We start from the raw sequence: 20,853 nt of genomic DNA on the forward strand, positions 1-20,853 counted from the left end.
TTTACTACAAAATTAAATAATTTAATAAAAAAAACGTATTCTGTTGATAACATTTACTTTTTACGTGTTACATTTATGTAATAAAATATGTAATTTACATTTATGTAATTTCTTTGCTGCCGAGGCGATGGACGAACCCCTTAACACATCTTCTATGGCCTTTTCTAAGTCTTCTTGAGAATATCTCTTCCACTGACCTTTATCAGGCGGCATTTCTGAAAATATACCCAAAGTTTTGTGAAAAATTACATGTCAAGCACTACCCAAAGAAATTATACAGATTTCACTACATTTAACGAGAAAACATATCAATAAAACCGTAAAAGATATACAAAAAACTGTCTATGTGCATGTAATTTGTTTTTTTCAGTAAAGTTAATGTGACTTACAGAAAAATATGCTGATAATATGAAACTGTAAACGATTCGTTTTGGCTACTTTAATCGTGATATCTGAAAAAACGGCTCGACAAACATTGGGACTTGGAAAATAACGTAACAGTCCCAATAAATGCCAGCCGTGTCGAGTTTTAGACTTGCGACGGTTTTCAGTCCTAATAAATGACACGCTTGTTTATCACAGTAACAATGAACGAAATCGACATTTAATTACTTAAATATCTTCCCGCACATTCTAGCACCAACACAATTATAGAATATGTTCACAACTTACCGTGAAAGTATTTCAAATAAGTCAGCAAATACGAGCAAAGCTTTACCAAATCGCTAACAAAATTGAGAGATTGATTGCTCATGACAATGTCATCACATATATTATTCATTAATTGAAAAAAGTTTCTATATTTTATAATATGGCGTATGAAATGTGAAGGCTACAAACATTTCTCATCTAATAAATCTAATTGCGATGAATGTAACGGTAATTTTATCTTATTAATCGCTATTTAAACCATGGGTGACGAGTACTAGTACCGCGTCGAGCACTAGTACATCCACCTTACTGCCGGTGGTTTCTTTGTCAAAAACCTCGGTAAGTAATTGAAATACGGAACGTTCATAAAATATTTCTATTAATAATTAATATTTAACATGATTGTGTTTTTAGTAACGCACCACTTGTTTCCAAGTCTTGTATAAAGTGTTTAAACCGAATTAAATCAAATCAAGTTAGGTTTGACATAGTCACTTAAGATTTACTAAATAACTTTCATTATTTTAATGGAAAATAAATCTGAATCCCGACCACATAGAATTACATACAATTCATCTATTCTTACCTTACATATAAACTATTTCTAATCATGTGTGTGTAATGTTGATAAAGATTTATTTAACTGGATTGCAAATATACGTGTTTATTACTATAAATTATACACGAGCCACACACGCAAGAATCAAATTATGAACTTATCAGATCATTTCATATTCGTGAGAGAAATCTTTCTTATCTTATAGCTCATAAATTGGGATTGTTTGTCAAACCACCGAAATTCAGAATATGAGTTCATATTGAGATTGATGGTACTATGTAATCTTGGTTTGACCTGCAACTAAGGCCGTTCGGAAATGTTTATCTCTGCAACACAAGAGCATGCCATTTGCGGTCTTGAGCATTACATCGCGCTAGCTGTCACCGACGCTGAGCACACGGAGGTCAACCTCCACTCTATCCACCTAACGGTATTTCGGGTGCCCCATAGTACACCTACAGCGTCAACGTCCATTTGGTCTATCCAAGTAAGCCCTAACTACCTAACTACCTTGACTAACTTGAGGATGGAACCTGGGATCTCCTGCATCATAGGCAATCAATTGACCGAGAGGCCATTTCGACTTACAAGCCCTAATTGACTGTGCGATCTTCATCTAACCTTTCAAGGTAGCTAACAAAAGATGATACAGTGCAGTCTAAAAGTGATTGTGTGGCAGTCGTGCACGAACGTCGCACGGTCGAGTAGACCGCAGAAAGGCTGACTACACAACAGCGTGTCAGTCGCTTTCGTCTCTCCGCAACGGATATTCGTGACATCACGACACATCCGTTGCGGCCGGCATGTAAACAAACAGTAGGTTTAGTAGGCAGTAAACTCTTTATTACTCTCAAGTGGGAATGGGCCGGTCATATTTGTCGCAGAGATGACGATCGATGGGGCCGGCAAGTATTGCTGTGGAGACCTAGACTGGGAAGCCGAGATGACGGGAAACCACGAGCCAGATGGTCGGACCATATCAAAAAGACGGCAGGGCCGACCTGGCACAGAACCGCCGCTTATAGAACAGAATGGAAATCCATGAAAGAGGCATATTATGTTCAGCAGTGGACGCAAATATGCTGAGAAGAAACTCTTAATTACTACGACTTAAAGCAACCACTTCAAGTATACATGGGTTAGGAATCTAAAACGAAATTAGGTTTATGAAATGAAACAGTTAGGTATAGGCAAGGTTGAATATCAACCAAATCTCCTGGGATAAAGCAAACATGTGATAACTACCTACATGCATTCAGAACCATCTTAATGTATTAAGACGATTTACAGCTTTCAAAGGAATCTAATTTGACGAAATATTTTTTTTTACATTGTGTTATCACCGATTGAAAACCGTTTTAAAACAACAACAAAATATTGATAACAATCTCCAGAATATTTTGAAATATTTTTATATCTTCCCATTTTGTTTGTAAGAGCGCTGTACTCGGTGCTGTCCGCAAGTATCGAGTGTCCCTCCGGAGTACGACGTATCTTCGATGGCAGTAAGCTTTCAAAGAGCGGGCGTCAGTAACTATACTTATTAAATATGTCATCCTTGTTGCAAAGTGTATGTCCTTGATAAAACATTTATTTATCGCATGCCATTATTTGAGGTATTTCTTTCCCATCACTTTAATCATATTGTAGGGGTACAACGAGCAGATATTGCCCTTGCCCTTGTCATGGGACGCACGCAGAAGCAGCACCTGCCAGGGTGTAAGGTCTATTTGTGAATGTGTTTAGTAAAACGTCCCACTTTGTTGCTTGCCGTAAATCTGACAAAACTGACTTTATAGCAATCGACAAAGTGGGACGTTTTACTAAACACACACACATTTAAGAGTTAATTGAATCAATCATTACTGGAAAAGCGATGGACTAGGGTATAAAATAATAAATAAAATAAAAAAGCCTTTTATTATAATTGCAAGTAGGTATTACATTTTTTTTTACATTAATTTTAGTTTAATTATGCTGATGCATTAGACCCTTAATGGGTGAAGGCCTCCTCCATCGATTTCCACATGTCCCTATCTTGGGCAATTTGGATCCAGTTTGGGCCAACAGATGTTTAATGTCTTCGTCCCATCTTGTGTATGGTCTGCCGCTGCTACGTTTGCCTAGAGGGCCACACCATCTTGTGACTTCCGCTGTCCACCTGTCATCCGTGAGTCGTGCCACATGGCCAGCCCATCTGGGACCGATTTTTGAACCTCACGGCGTTCGAATTCAGAAAATTGTCACCGAAATTGCCTACTATTTTCAGTGACAATTTTCTGAATTCGAACGCCGTGAGATTCAAAAATCGGCCCCCAGAATTTTAAACTTTTTGCATAGCTCAGGGCATCTATATTTTTCGTTATGCTTCTTATTTTTGTATGTCGCATTTTCTGTGTTTTTTTTTTTTAGAATACTGCGTTCCATGGCCCTTTGACGAGTAATTATTTTGTTAGAAGATTTATTCGTGAGTTTTCAAGATTGACTCCCGTACGTTAGGCATGGCAGTATGCATGAGTCCATTTGGATCTTTTTTTTCATGCTGGCTATATAAGTAGACATGTTGCTCTTTAGTATTTCCTTGAAGCTCCAGAACTTGTTTCAGGCCAGTCTTGATCTTCTTTCTATCTCTAGCTCGTTGTTGTTACTATTGAAACTAATTTGCTTTCCCAGATACAGATAGATATACTCTTCTACGTACTCCACTGGGTTATTTCCAAGAGTTATGGTGTCCTTGATGCTGTTAGTCATTATTTTTGTTGTTTGGACTAGGGTATAAGATAAAAAAAACCAGACGGCTGACACACGGTGACTCCCTTCACAAGATAAATAAATAAATAAATATTGGAGACATCTTACACAGATCAACTTAGCCCCAAACAAAGCAAAGCTTGTATTATGGGTGCTAAGCGACGATATACATACTTAAATATATATAAATACATACTTATATACATAGAAAACATCCATGACTCACATCATACACATAGTACACACAAACAGCGCCATCTATGATGGCTCAAGGGCATTTATAATTGCTGGGTGATAATTTAATGCAGACGACAATTATGATCTGTAGGTACACACCGCATTCGCCTCTGATTGCTCAGGTAGGCGAATAGAGTGACCGTAGATTACTTGCACAGCTCTCAGCTTGGTAACAGTGCGATACGCATATTTGTATCATGTAGGTACGACTAAAAATATTTAATAAATTACGAATAAGTATAATACAAAACGATATAAGTGTTAAGGTTTACAAAATATATAAGATTTATTCTGCGAGTCAGGACTTCATATCATTTATGTAATCCATACTAATATTATAAATGGGAAAGTGTGTGTGTCTGTTTGTTTGTCCGTCTTTCACGGCAAATCGGAGCAACGATTAACGTGATTTTTTAAATGGAGATAGTTGAAGGGATGGAGAGTGAAGTGACATATTCTACTGTTTGTCTCTTTCTAACCCCCCATTTCTCTAAAACGGGGGGTGGAAGTTTGTATGGAGCATTCCGCAATTTTCAAATTTAACGCGAGCGAAGCCGCGGGCATAAGCTAGTTTATAATAGATGTAATGTATAGATCTAGTGCAAAATGTTTTTCCATCGTATTTTAACGGAAACGCACGAATGTGTGATGCTAAATACTTTAGCCAAACTCAGTATTTTAGTATTGACGTAGACTGACTGAAATACCATGACATTTACGAATGTTTCCGAGATAAGACATATAATAAATAAATAAATATTGGGGACACCTTACACAGATCAACTTAGCCCCAAACTATGTAAGCAAAATTTTGTACTATGGGTGCTAAGCGACGATATACATACTTAAAAAATATATGACTATAACAGGAACACGTATCTGTGCTCATCACACAAATAAATGCCCTTATCGGGATTCGAACCCAGGACCGCGGCTCAGCAGGCAGGGTCACTACCGACTGAGCCAGACCGGTCGTAATGGAAAACTATTATGCAATACATCTGTAACATAATCACTTTTACATGCGGCTGACAATTGGCCATCAGTCACACTAATTTACTAAAGATCTGAGCTTTAGTTCAGACGCTTTGGTTAATAAATCTAGATCAATTTTATCATATCACCTAAGATCACTAGTAGGTCTAAATTTAATTTGGTATACTGTGCTTGGACAAATACAATGTGGCGACCACAACTGTGGCTGTCTTGTACTGTATATCAAGCGTGGTCTAATCATGGATTAAATAGTGACGCTACTGGTGTTTACTTCAGTCAACACATACAGTCGCTTCCACTTACATTTACTCACTTACATGGACAATAATATCTTTAAATTTGTTTTTTATCATGCAGAAACGTCTGCGAGCGATATTACATATTTTTAAATTAAAGGAAAAATGTAAAAATTCACACCTCCGGCAGGACTCGAACCTGCGACCTTTGGCCTTGCCGGGGCATCCGTGGCGCAGTTGGAAGCGCGATGGCCCCGGCAAGGCCAGAGGTCGCAGGTTCGAGTCCTGCCGGAGGTGTGAATTTTTCCATTTTTCCTTTAATTTAAAAATAAATAATATCTAAACACGCTCTATTCACTCTAATGCTTATATAATAGGCAGGCTTATATAGCAGGCAATAGGGAGTTCAGGCAGGCAAGCATGGTCCCTATCGCACTTACAAATAGTGCCAGATGTTTTATCTTTTTTTTTTTTTTATTCTTACACAGATTGACTGAGGCCCACGGTAAGCTCAAGAAGGCTTGTGTTGTGGGTACTCAGACAACGATATATATAATATACAAATACTTATATACATAGAAAACATCCATGACTCAGGAACAAATATCTGTGCTCATCACACAAATAAATGCCCTTACCGAGATTCGAACCCGGGACCGCGGCGCAGCAGGCAGGGTCACTACCGACTGCGCCAGACCGGTCGTCATTTAACGCGTAACCATACTTGCCTGCCTCGGGTTAAGTGTAAAGATGTAACTGAATGCGACTAATGTTACGTCAAAATTTCTGAATAACTTATGTCAACCGTAAAGTGCGTGTTCACATTATCCGATCCGATATCAGATGTATGACCGATATCCCATACATTACAGGCGCCGTCTTGGATTTTTTCCATTCAAATCTTTCTGACATCCGATATCGGATGGGATAATGTGAAAATAGACTTAAGTGGACGACCTTTCTCTGCACAAAAGAAGTCCCCATTTACCCCTGGATATTGTAATAAGTTTTGCTTTGGTTTGACATTTTTGTCAATAGACTGTCATACATATTAGACGTTTCCAAAAATGATTTCGATTTTTTCTATACATAAGCAAAGATAATGGATATAGTAGATGGATCCATCCCATACATTAAAATGCGACCGCCTAAGAACGAGCATACACTACACCACACATAGATGGCGCCGCAAAAAAATGCCTTGTTGCCATCGATTATTTGTAGATTGGCGTTAATTGTCACTTTCGAGCCATAAATCTATGTCAAAAGTGACACTTAACGCCATCTACAAGTATAATCGAAAGTTACAAGACATTTTTTTGGTGGCGACATCTATGCGTGGTGTACCTAGTGTATGCGCGTTCTTAGGTGGTCACATTTTAATGTATGGGATGGTATGATCTTCTTATAAGTATTTAATTTATGACATAAGTCACAACTTGTGATTCAGGTTACTAGGTATAAATAACCTAACCACAAAATTAAAATTTTGAAAAAAACCCCGATATAGTTGTATACATAGCTGGGTGGCTAGCCGAATGGCACAATCGCTCACGAAACGCTCACGAAACGAAGCGCTAGTAGATATCTATCTCTATCGCGCTTGCGTATTGGCGCGACAGAGCCAGCGGCGTATCGCTTTCGTTTGGCGTCGGAGAAATGCCATTCGGCTACGGGGCCAGGGCACCGTTAATCAAATAGTTAACTTCGATAATCGCTAATCCGTTACTATAAAAGTTAACTTCGTTAATCGTTAAAGCGATACATTTCAACAAATTTAACGGAAGTTAAAGTTAATCGATAATCCGTTAATCGTGATAAAAAATAATTTTACTGTAGCTATATAGTTGCATCAGTTATCAACTACTAAGTTTTTGGGTAAGTTTATTATGTTATTGTAAAAGACCGAAGATCGTCAAAATCTCTTGAAAAATCCCAGCTGCCAATTGGTAAAAGCGAAATATTTATAAATATTGTTCACTTTGGACTTATATCGACGTTGTTTTGGCAAGTCCAAGGTTTTACCTTGGAGCCGTAGGTATTGGGTAGGTTCCTCGGATTAAGACACCTCTAATCGAAGTTGTGATCCACGGTAACTTGGTAGATAGCGCGGCACGCTGAACTCTGGCTCTGGCTTGATGCGTCGGTTGCGCGATTTATGTGCCATACGTTGTGCCTGATGATTTACATTCTGTTTCGCAGTTAGTGATGGGTGCAGTAGGACTAATAAACTTTAGCAGGTCTCGAACAAGTGATCCAAAGGCACCAATTGATATGTAGACTGTGAATTTTCGGGAAAATCCTAGGTTTCGCCGTACTCCGGGCTTTTACAGGTAGCGGTCAGAGCAAGTTTTACTCGGCGCGTGCGGAACTGGATTAACGATTAACGGACTCGAAGAAATGTAACGGAAGTTAACGAATCCGTTAACATTTTTTAAAGTTAACTTAAAAGTTAATCCGTTAACCAAAATGTTAACTTCGTTAATTAACGATTAACGGATTAACGAGTTAATGCCCAGCTATGGTTGTATATTGTTAATACCATGTACCTGAATTATTTCTTAACAATATTAATTATTGGAATCCAGCCGTTCAGAGAAAATCTCAATATCAAGAATCTTCGCGTTTACTTTTCCGACTCCCAAAGTAAATTTGTGCTATCCCTGGCCAGGCAGATGAATAATATACTCCTTGATTAATTCCAGCCTTTGATATGGGTCCAAGAAGTGTTGAATGCTGAAATGAAGCGGAACTTTGCAACAGCCATTTAATGGGGCAGTAAATAACATAAACACAGCTTGTTTGCAGTCAGTTTAAAGTATCTCGACTGGCGGGTACTTTCAAGAAATGGAAATTTTATCCATGTTTCACATTATTTACTAGAGTTCCGATAATGTCCAGTGGACACGTAATTAACAATGTAAAACATGAAAAAAAAAAACCGGCCAAGAGCGTGTCGGGCCACGCTCAGTGTAGGGTTCCGTTTTCTCAAAAACTACTGAACCTATCAAGTTCAAAACAATTTTCCTAGAAAGTCTTTATAAAGTTCTACTTTTGTGATTTTTTTCATATTTTTTAAACATATGGTTCAAAAGTTAGAGGGGAGAGGACGCACTTTTTTTTCCTTTAGGAGCGATTATTTCAGAAAATATTAATATTATCAAAAAACGATCTTAGTAAACCCTTATTCATTTTTAAATACCTATCCAACAATATATCATACGTTGGGGTTGGAATGAAAAAAAATATCGGCCCCCACTTTACATGTAGGGGGGTACCCTAATAAAACTTTTTTTCCATTTTTTATTTTTGCACTTTGTTGGCGTGATTGATATACATATTGTTACCAAATTTTAGCTTTCTAGTGCTTACGGTTACTGAGATTATCCGCGGACGGACGGACGGACGGACAGACAGACATGTCGAAACTATAAGGGTTCCTAGTTGACTACGGAACCCTAAAAATTACCCCCAAGTTGAGTTGCGAACCAAATACCAAACGAACACCTCTTATATACAACCTAACCACAAATTAAAATTTTGAAAACACCCCCAACATAGTGGACCGATTTTCATGAAACTTGGCTAATGAACACTCCCGACTAACTCAGCTTTCAACAAAAAAAAAATTAAATCTAAATCGGTTCATCCGTTCGGGAGCTACGATGCCACAGACAGACATACACACAGACAGAAAGACACGTCAAACTTAGTACACCCCGTCGTTTTTGCGTCGGGGATTAAAATTTGATTCATAATAATATTTTTTTGATACATTTGTATGTATATGTAATTGTTAGCGTATGTATTATATCTTACGTGAACCTATACTATACCTATACTTATAAAGGAGGATGGGCAGTTTTGTATGGACACTGGCCTAAAAACCAATAATGACAAATCATATGTCATTTGAAAGGTTTTTCATATTCTACAAATTTTTGTATGGCGGGAAATCTTAATTCGCTGTGTGAAACAAGTTATGGCAAAAAAAAAAACATTCCATCAATAAGTATTTTTTTACTGTTATAGGGTTTTTGTTCTGTACAACGGTTTTTAAACGTGTTATCATATAAATAAACATAAGAAAACAACTAAATATCGATATGCCATCAAATAATGACCACTATTTTTCAAGCAAAAGGTTCATCAATTATGAGCCGTGTTAAGTGCCCAGCTGGAGGAATAAATAGTTCGTGTCTTCCTGCACCAAGGTACCAAACTATTTATTATTTTTTATTATTATTTATTATTTAAACTATTTTTATGCAGCGATAACTTTTTTCACACAAAGATTTGGGATTACCTGTCATAGTAAAAGTTTTAGAACTTAGAATAAGCTATCCAGTGACATATCGCATGTCCTTATTGGTCAATAGGCCAATTAGCCCACCCTCCTTTACGTGTGGAGGAAATTAACGTATAAGTCTTCTAATTTTTTTTATACCACGTCGGTGGCAAACAGGTATACGGCCAGCCTGATGGAAAGCGGTCACCGTAACCTATGGACGCCTGCAACTCAAGAAAACATTTTTGAAGTCTATAAAAAAGGCCACATTTTAGCAGAGTTTGTCATTGTACAACCCAGAAACAAATCGGTATAAAGACCAACTTTTTTTTTTTTTTTTTATACTACGTCGGTGGCAAACAAGTATACGGCCCGCCTGATGTAAAGCGGTCACCGTAACCTATGGACGCCTGCAACTCAAACAGTGTCACATGCGCGTTGCCACCCCATTAGAAACTTGTACATTCCCTTTTGCTGTGTTAAGTACACAGCAAAAAGGAGTGTACAAGTTCTAAGGAGGGTTCGGGTTGCCGACGACTCAAAGGACAATAAACGGAACAAGTTAGTTCCGTAAGTCCTCCCGTCATCAGCACACCGCACCCTCGTTGAGCTCTGGCAGCCTTACTCACCGGCAGGAACACAACTTTATTTATATTTATGTGGTTATTAATTTTCAATACATAAGTACAAAAGCTGATATTACCAAGGCCGTTTTTTTTATAAAAAGTACAAGAAAGTGCGTTGGTACCGGCATTAATTTTAGCTATTCTCAGAAATCGTGAGGCAATTCTAATAGTGCTGATCTATACACGTGGAGTAGGCAAAGTAGGTACTGTCTTACCTAAGCTAACATTATTATGAAGATCGTTTATATTTGGTTGAATATACCAACTTGTGTCTGTGTACCTAATCTATTTATCTATGTCAGCCTTTACAGGATCGCGTTCACTAAGTAAGTTCTCGGAATCGAATCTCAGTAATGCTTTCTGCATTTATTATGAAACTGGGTACATTGGCAACGCATATAATTGAATTTACCATTCATAGTAAATGTATAGAATGCGATTTTTTGCGATTCGATTCGGCGAGGCTAGTGGACGCTAGCCTTAAAGCGCCTCGTATCCTCGGACATAGTTCATAGTTAAGAGCGCTATGACAAAATATGGCGATATATTGTAAAATTCGCAATATTCAACGATAAAATTGTACATTTTACCCATACTAAAAGACAGTAAAAGTACTTGTTTCAGTTAGAACATGTTATTAACCGTAGGTTAAACAAAAAACATATGAAAGAAAAAGCTTATTCAATTGGTAATGATTTTTTTTCTGATGCCCGTTTAGGAAAAACCGCGTGAAGCACTGATTTCGGAGCTCTTACTATGTACAATTTGATAAGCTCACTCTCATAAATGCGGTAAATTTAAGTTCCTAATATCTTGTACTTTAGGCCCATTAAACAATATTTATCATTTAATCCTTTGAAATTGAGAAATTGAGAGTAAAACGAACTCAATTTTGTCTTGAAAATATATCGAAACAAGTGATCATTTCTCCGAAAATCTACATGTTATCGAAGTTATTTTAGTATATAAATAATCTGCACAATCTGCTTAAATTTCTGTTTTCCAGTTGTCGTTATAATATTTTATAATGATTTTTTGCCAATTTTTTGAAAACTAGCCTTCCTGTCGCTATTTTACCGGCGACGGACGCCTGCGATTTCAGTGCCGCGTCGGAGCTCGTGGAGGTCAGACGTATGTCGCTTCGCTCTCCGAGTTTTCATCGCGAATGTCGAGAATATTTATCGTTGTGTGGGTCGGACACCTTGTTTATACACGGGCTATCCTCGCATTGTGTGTGTGTAAACAGCGACCAACGAATTTGATCCTAGATCCGTAAATATTTGCTTTTGTAATATTTTGTTATGTTTGAATGTTAAAGTATATTACAACGTTATGATGATAAATATGTGAAAATTACAATACGGTCAAGATGATAAGACACATCAAGATGGTACTCGGGATCTGATGATGGAGCCAGAAGGTGGTCACCAGTACCAGTGAACCATGTAAGTAAACCACCTCGTGTTTAGGCTCGTTGGGTTCGTCTCAACAAGAGCTTTGACAAGAGGTGGTACTCAGGGTCTGATGATGGAGCCAGATGGTGGTCACCAGTACCAATGAACCATATGACTATACCACTTCGTGTTTGGGGTCATTGGGTTCGTCTCAACAATACCTTTGACAGGAGGTGGTACTGTAAGAGAGTCGGCCTATCAGTGGAGAGCATCCAAACATTTAAACAACGCTTTGAATCAATATTTTTTTATATTTTAGGAGCTAAGTACAACCGTTCACTCTCAATCGCTGCTTCTATATGAATGCCCCTTTGAAGTGTCTGTTTTCCTTGACGTTCTTATACTGTTCCAATTTTAAATCAGGGACTGCCAGTCAGCGACCATGACTGCTGTAAAAGGTTTCATTCTGAATGCGAAACCTCTTACATATCCCTCCCCCTTATGTTAGAAGCAGCCATTGTTCACAATACTACACCCTATCCTATCCTATTCTACCCTAACTACCGGTTGGCCCTACCTAAGCCAGGCCCCCCTACACACAAAAAAATCTCCTAACACCCAATAGTGACAGCCTCATTCAAGGTAGCCAACATCTAACGCTCTTTGCGTGGTTGCCTAGTCCACGGTTGAGACCGCCATAATTTGGATAGTTGGACTATAGCCAAGGTCCTCGCAAATTAGTCAGATATGGACTATGGTTAGGAAAACCAATGGCAAAAACCTAACCCCTGCCCATCGACTAAACCCTTTTATTTTGAACTTTCTGACAGCTAATTGTCTGTGGCCATGACTAGATGACATTGACATGACAGCTGTTAGCAAATTCTCCTAACTTCAAGTAAAAAAACAAGGCAAAACGTTTATTTCACATGAAAAAACATAATAAATTTTGAAGATGCCGATTCTTGTTGGCGGTGGCGTTGAAGTGGGGGCTTCTCATGGCCGCCAATCTTCCCGCCGCGCCGGTTGCGAAGTGAAGTGGAGCCCGAAGGGCTCATGAAGATTGCTACAGCTGTAGTGTGCTGCACGTTGGTGATGACGACGAAGTGGGGGTTGCATATGACCGCCAGCCATCCCGCCACACCGTGAGCAGCTGGATCATCTGGTCATCTAGTCGGCCTTGTCTTGATACATGTAAAAGAAATGTGTATGAACGTTGTTCTTTGTAGTCAGGAAATTATAAGGGTGTTGTGACATATTACTCTATAACTTTAAACGATTGTATCTATTTATTAAATATTTACAGTTTGGGGTGTGTTTTATTCCACAGTTTACATATTTTCATATAACTTAACCTTATTGGTAGCTATAGGAAAACATTATGGAATAAATAAGCCTATCAAATAGTTTTTATTCTAATATAAACATTGCATAAATAATACATGTTATATATTGCGCCAAAATAATTAGTTCTATGTGGTTATTTACAAATAATTATCCTTTTTAATATTAGGGATAGGCAAATGACATTTTCTGTCACAAGTCGTTTTTCCTTTGAAATAATGTACATTTTAGTTCACAAATCACAATTATTCCGTAAGTTCTACAATATAATGTATAATTAAAAGATTGAAACTAACTTTACGTTGCCTATCTAATGTAACCTACATATCTAGGAAGATTTACTGCATATGTGTATGATTAAGTATATAGGTATGATGGAGCTGATGTTCACGCAATTTGCGTCGACGCCCATGGTCACCGAAGAGGAGTCGTAGAGTTTCTTGAACAACACAATCTTGAGCGCCCGTTGCTCTGTTGAATGTCTCGCATTCCATTTTTACGTCAATTCTGCACAGCTATATTTTAACTACGGAATGGGTGATAATGAGTATTAGATAATAAGAAATATATCACCCGGAATAGCTCTTCGTATTGGCGACGATGGTCACTTTGTTTTCCTTCTTCTTAAAGCGCGTTTGGCTTATCGCTTGGCATGTGCTTCCTCGCGCTGTGAGGTCGGGGTTCGTTGTCTGAAAACTCTGAAACCGAAACTAGGGGAAACTTTCAGACGTTAGTGCCTCCACCATGTAAGAGAGTCGGCCTATCAGTGGAGAGCATCCAAACATTTAAACAACGCTTTGAATCAATATTTTTTTATATTTTAGGAGCTAAGTACAACCGTTCACTCTCAATCGCTGCTTCTATATGAATGCCCCTTTGAAGTGTCTGTTTTCCTATGTAAGAGAGTCGGCCTATCAGTGGAGAGCATCCAAACATTTAAACAACGCTTTGAATCAATATTTTTTTATATTTTAGGAGCTAAGTACAACCGTTCACTCTCAATCGCTGCTTCTATATGAATGCCCCTTTGAAGTGTCTGTTTTCCTTGACGTTCTTATACTGTTCCAATTTTAAATCAGGGACTGCCAGTCAGCGACCATGACTGCTGTAAAAGGTTTCATTCTGAATGCGAAACCTCTTACAGTACTCAGGGTCTGATGATGGAGCCAGATGGTGGTCACCAGTACCAATGAACCATATGACTAAACCACTTCGTGTATAGGCTCAATGGGATCGTCTCAATAAGATCTTTGACAAGAGGTGGTACTCAGGGTCTGATAATGGAGCCAGATGGTGGTCACCAGTACCGATGAACCATGGAACTAAACCAATTCGTGTTTAGGCTCATTGGAATCGTCTCAATAAGATCTTTGACAAGAGGTGGTACTCAGGATCTGATGATGGAGACAGATGGTGGTCACCAGTACCAATGAACCATGGAACTGAGCCACTTCGTGTGTAGGCTCGTTGGACTCGTTTCAACAAGACCTTTGACAAGAGGTGGTACTCAGGGTCTGATGATGGAGACAGATGGTGGTCACCAGTACCAGTGAACCATGTAAGTAAACCACCTCGTGTTTAGGCTCGTTGGGTTCGTCTCAACAAGACCTTTGACAAGAGGTGGTACTCAGGATCTGATGATGGAGCCAGATGGTGGTCACCAGTACCAATGAACCATATGACTATACCACTTCGTGTTTGGGGTCATTGGGTTCGTCTCAACAATACCTTTGACAGGAGGTGGTACTCAGGGTCTGATGATGGAGCCAGATGGTGGTCACCAGTACCAATGAACCATATGACTAAACTACTTCGTGTATAGGCTCAATGGGATCGTCTCAATAAGATCTTTGACAAGAGGTGGTACTCAGGGTCTGATAATGGAGCCAGATGGTGGTCACCAAAAAATCAACTCGCATATGTGAATAACATAAAAAAACACGAAGTGGTTAGTCATATGGTTCATTGGTATTGGTGACCACCATCTGGCTCCATCATCAGACCCTAAGTACCACCTTTTATCAAAGGTCTTGTTGAGACGAACCCAACGAGCATAAACACGAAGTCGTTTAGTCACATGGTTCATTAGTACCTGGTGACCACCATCTGGCTCCATCATCAGACCCTGAGTACCACCTTGAAGTAATTAGAATTGTATTTGACATATTTTATCATCATATTAATATATACTTGTTCAGTACAGATAGTGTTTTTTTTACGCACTAGTGCGAGAAGTGGTTCATTATATGCCAGGTCGAAACTTTGAAGGCTCATCTGTACTGAAAAACGTCGTACGATACACGTGCAAAAAGGAAATTCGTAACTCGTGTCGATTTCAAACACTCCCTTCGGTCGTGTTTTAATTTATCGCCACTCGTTTCGAACTTCCTTTTTTACGCACTTGTATCGTAATGTACTATTTCAGTACAGATGGTGTTTTTTTTACGCACTAGTGCGAGAAGTGGTTCATTATATGCCAGGTCGAAACTTCGGAGGGTCATCTGTACTGAAAAACGTCGTACGATACGCGTGCAAAAAGGAAATTCGTAACTCGTGTCGATTTAAAACACTCCCTTCGGTCGTGTTTTAATTTATCGCCACTCGTTTCGAACTTCCTTTTTTACGCACTTGTATCGTAATGTACTATACTCTAATACTTATCATATAACAAAAGCAAATATTTGGGATGGGATCTACTTAAATATAATCATAGTTTATAATTATTACTTTAAATTTTAAATAAATTTTAACATAATTAATATTATTTTGCGCTATATTCTAGTATTTTCGTACAAAATAATGTTTATTAGAAATCAAAAGTTTATATCGAGATAGTAGATTGTGGTTGTTATCAAAATTCCATAGGAAGGATCAAGATTGTTTTGCCCATTATTGTAGTGCGAGCGAGTGATAAGACGTGCTAGAAAGGGTCGGCATATTGGGCTCGCGCGGCGGGTAAAATACCTAATTTCGCCCGACGCCGAAATGTTATAACGCTCTTAATTAGTTCATATCCAGTTCTCGCCAGTTTTGCATATCTAATAGGAGAATCGAAATTTACTTAAAACTTTTTTTTCTTCATCGCTAAGAAAGCAGATGTCGTCCTTATTCTTGCCCTACATTCTCACGGCAGTATAATGGCAAATTATTCCCAAGGGTAATTTTATTAATGATAGTTAGTTAAAGTTCACTGACCTCAATGACTACTATCGCGATCCCTTATAACCTCTAGTTTACTTCGCAAACCTGACAGAGCTGGCCGCTATTGAAAATTTATTTTCAAGGTATGCAAACGAAATTTTTTTAGTCTAGGGTGCAGAGTTAAGTAACAAAAACCTTTAAGGAGGCGCACAGCAACAGATAGCAAGAAAAGCTACACGGACCATGGGCAGGGTTTGTGATAATTTATCAGGCTCTGCATAGTCTGCGTTTTGCACAAAACAGCGATAATTTAATTGAGCTATTCGGGTGACTTATCTCAGTTAGGCTGCAAGGCACTAGAAACGTGTTTAGAATAATACCGTATTTTGTATAAGGTTTTTAGTAATTTGTATTATCCTGTACGTTTTTATTAACACGAGAAGATAAGTGATATTTTCAAGTAAAAGGTACCACATTGTCGAAGGAAGGAGAACGGATATATCATTTTTGAAGTCTATAAAAAAGGCCTCATTTTAGCAATTGACGGCTTTTCCTCTAGTTTGTCATTGTACAGCCCAGAAATAAATCGGTATAAAGACCAACTTTATTTATATTTATGTAGTTATTAATTTTCAATATATCAGTACAAAAACGGATATTACCAAGGCCGTTTTTCTATAAAAAGTACAAGAAAGTGCGTTGGTACCGGCATTAATTTTAGCTATTCTCAGAAATTGTGAGGCAATTCATCTACACGTGGAGTAGGCAAAGTAGGTACTGTCTTACCTAAGCTAACATTATCATGAAGATCGTTTATATTTGGTTGAATATACCCTTGTGTCTGTGTATCTAATCTATTTATCTATGTCAGCCTTTACAGGATCATGAATACTAATAAGTTACTACGTAAAACTCAGAAGAATAGTAGGCACGTGCCACGTGACTACACAGGCGGGCGCTTGGCGCCCCTCGGCTACTTGTTCATTCGAATGAACGGCTAGCGTGTAGGTAAATACTTAACGCGCGACTGCGAGCGAGTGACGTAGGCCTGCCCACACACACTCGTAGATGGGCGTTTCTATTGGGCCTTTGCGTAATACAGGCGCATCATTTCGTGTACATGTGTCAGTTTGAGCACATGCAAACGACCAGCGAGTCTTGTCACGACACAACGACAACTGTATGCTAAGTGAGTTTAGAATTGCGACACGTCCGCCGGCGCCTTTTCTGCTCTCTAGTACCATACACTGTGAGGGTGCAACAAACAATAATTTTCTCTCTTTCACACAAGTCTATGGGTCAACTGTTTTTGTGAAAAAGTAGCTTGTAAAAAATATGTATCATCTTAAATCTTTTAGGGTCATTAAACTAGTCCTATTTGAGCGGACCTTTTATTTAAGTACGTTTGGAGAACATGATATTGTCTCTGAATGAATATTAAACAATTCTCTTTTAGGTAGAAGCCCGAACCTTCTTATGTTATTCATGATGTACCTAATAGTTAACAAACATTTTGTTCTTATGAATCATCAGTCAGATCATGTATGTATAATATACAGGATGAAATCAAATTGGTAATACAAAATAATATTTTCTGAATCTATTCATGACTACGATCAACTTTTACTTTGGGACATATCGAATTCGGCAGAAAAAAAGTGCAAATGTATGGAGAAATGGATACATATTAATGAATCACAGTAAAAGTTGGTTTCATAATTTGTACCGAGATGTAGATTTTGAAGTGATGATTGTTTTCGAAGACGGTCCCGTAGTAAAAGTTGGCTGTGGTCATGAGTAGATCCATCAGAAAATATTATTGTGTATTACCAATTTGATTTCAACCTGTATAATACAGCTATTTAAGCCACTTATTATTTAGTAGTAGGTACATATACCTAGGTGTAGTAAGAAAGATAAAACATTCACGGGACATAAAATATTGAGGTATTAGAAATACCTTTTATACTTTGTCACACAAATTCAAATCATAAATATTTTTGATGCTCCCAAACAAAACACTATTCTATAATCAGATGCCATTTTTCTCTACTATTTGATATTACCTCCAGCTCAATTATATGGCTTCAAAACAGCACGCTTCTCTAAAATTAACTGGATCAGAGCCCGATTTGTATGCAAATCTATATCGAAATGATTTATCTAAACGAGATCGTGTTAAAATGTTATTTGCTGTCGATAAATTATTTGATAAATTGCAAATGGCCGACTCGCTGGCGGGAATTTGATTTCCTTACTCGTTACAGCGTTGGTATGCTGGAAATCGTGCAACCTGACTTACAGACTGCAGAGAATAAATCAATCTTCGAGCAGAATATACCTGTCTGCCATATGCCTCATGTGAGAGCCTGCTTTAAGGCCCATTTATACGATGCGAGAACTCGCATCGCATGCGAGTTTCATTACCATGGGGTATTTTATTGGTCTGCTGAATGTAATACATATTATGTAACTTCAACAGTTCGCTATGTAACTGAAATCACGTTCGACTATAAATGGGTCATTGTCGTCATTGACAAGAAATGAGATGCAAATCCTAAATCAGAAGAATCCCCACTTTTGATATGGGAATTTTTATATAAAAATAAATACTCATCGCACTGACAACAGTACCTCGTAAAAATAACGCGATAATGACAACTAAGGTGAAAAATATTGCGTAAAACTCGCGTTCGCGCGCGGCGCGTTCTCTAAAATAAAGATTTCGTACTACCTTTTCAGTTGAAAATCCAATCTGTATGTGATATAGTGAACGTACCGAGTGCTACTTTTTCTGCAGTTATTTTTCATTGGTGATGATTTACGTGAGCTCCTGTCATTTGTTACACAGACCTTACAAGTGAACGAGTAGTGTTAACTATTCTATGACGTCACAATCGGTTGCGCTTGGTAAGCGTTTCTTAGCTAGTTCATATCGCTTTTCTGTAGTGACATGACTGAGCCAGGGGGCAGATTTTTGAGTCTCACGCATTCGAATTCAGAAAATTGTCACTGAAAATAATAAGCAAGTCACCGGTTTCAACCGGTATTTTAGTGACAAAATCCCGTATGTGAGATTCAAAAATTGTCCCCCTGGTCGCGTCGATGGTCACGTAGCGTCAACGATTGTCGCCGATACATCTCGTTATGCTGCATCAACACATTACAGGGTTGGGCAGGTTAACTGTCCTAGTTTAAAAGTGGTATAAAAATTTAAACACACGATAATGTGACAAATAGTGCTATGATTTTTATTTATAACATTCTATATTTTAATTTCCTATGCTACATACTATATTTTCTTTTCTTTAACTTGAATAATTTTAGGCATTTTGTTGTAGAAGGAGTTTGACCCGGCACGCTCGACCTCATCTGCTATGACATGCCATTAACGACTACCCGACCCCAGAATATACAAATTTTTAGCCTTTTGCCATCTCAATAAAACCACAGAATATATAATAGTACAAGTACAGAAGGCCCACTGCTTTGAAGTTCACGAAATGCCGCCTTTTTAAATGCCTACAAAATGATTACAAAGAAACGAGCCGCACGTGCGCAGCGTCGGACGTTAGGGTTGCCTATGGATTAAAAAAATTAATACTCAAATAAAATGTTATATATTCAAGTCTTGGGTACTTTCTAGGTATATATACAGTATTTATATATTTTTGTTTAAGTCCCAACATCACAAGCCTGATTGAACGTTTCCGTGGGGCATAAATGACATAATCAATAGTAGATCTGTGTAAGATTGTCCTATTTTATTCATGATGTTTATTTAACTAAGCATTATTAGCCATTCCACACGCGGATATCGCATATGAACCTTTAAAGAAACTCGCGTCGTATAGTAACAATAGAAAGTGCGAACGTGCGTTCCGTGAGAATGCGAGCCACCCCTGATTAGGCCGCGAACTCGCGGCCGCCCGCATGTACTTGTAGCGCGGCGATGAAATCGCGGAGTGAGCCGCCCCTGATAAAACTATGCATCTATTTGTATATGAATATATTAATAGTTATCATTAGACTTATATTGACCGGGATATAGACCGTGATTACCTTTTTGATTTTTGTCGAGCTCCCGATATTTCGACGCAGTTGCATGCATCATGATCACGGAAAACTGACGAAGGCGGGTGGATGTTAAAGTTGTATAGACAGCGCGCGATCTACCCTCCTTCGCGCGCGTCGGCTGCGTTCACTTTCAGCGTTACCACTGGTCGCGTTCACACTCGATGGTCTGTCCAAACACACTACACTCACAGTGTCACTACGTTTGTTCAATTCTGACTTCACCGGTTTTTTACACAAACAAATCACTGGATTCCATACATTAGATAGTTTGAAGCCATCCTCACGATTGAAATTTTTATATTTGTGAATCTCAATGGCTTCTCTTACCAATCTCGGTATGTAGTGGCGTTCCGTCGAAATTACCTTAGGACTATGCAACTCGATCCAATGATTTGCACCCGACTCAATGAGATGTTGAGCAATAGCAGACTTGCGAGTATCGTTCTTTTTGACTGCAGCAATGTGTTCTTTAATTCTGCAGACAATAGTGCGCTTGGTCTGCCCTATGTAAGAACTACCACAACTGCACTCAACTTTGTACACACCAGGTTTT

At 38.4% G+C, this 20,853-nt stretch overlaps 1 protein-coding gene and 1 long non-coding RNA gene across 2 annotated transcripts in view; both read right to left on the bottom strand.

Annotated features, from left to right (window-relative positions):
• Positions 1-20,853, bottom strand: part of LOC125232731 (fibropellin-1-like) — a 557,970-nt gene that overhangs the window by 290,090 nt on the left and 247,027 nt on the right. The gene's annotated exons all lie outside the window — the stretch shown is intronic.
• LOC125232875 lies at positions 39-737 on the bottom strand. Its single transcript, XR_007177801.1, has 2 exons — positions 673-737; positions 39-215 (listed from the first exon to the last, which is right to left on the bottom strand). It is a non-coding gene; the product is annotated as an uncharacterized LOC125232875 (long non-coding RNA).

This window comes from Leguminivora glycinivorella, chromosome 13 (genome assembly GCF_023078275.1).
Source record: "Leguminivora glycinivorella isolate SPB_JAAS2020 chromosome 13, LegGlyc_1.1, whole genome shotgun sequence".
Taxonomy (NCBI): domain Eukaryota; kingdom Metazoa; phylum Arthropoda; class Insecta; order Lepidoptera; family Tortricidae; genus Leguminivora; species Leguminivora glycinivorella.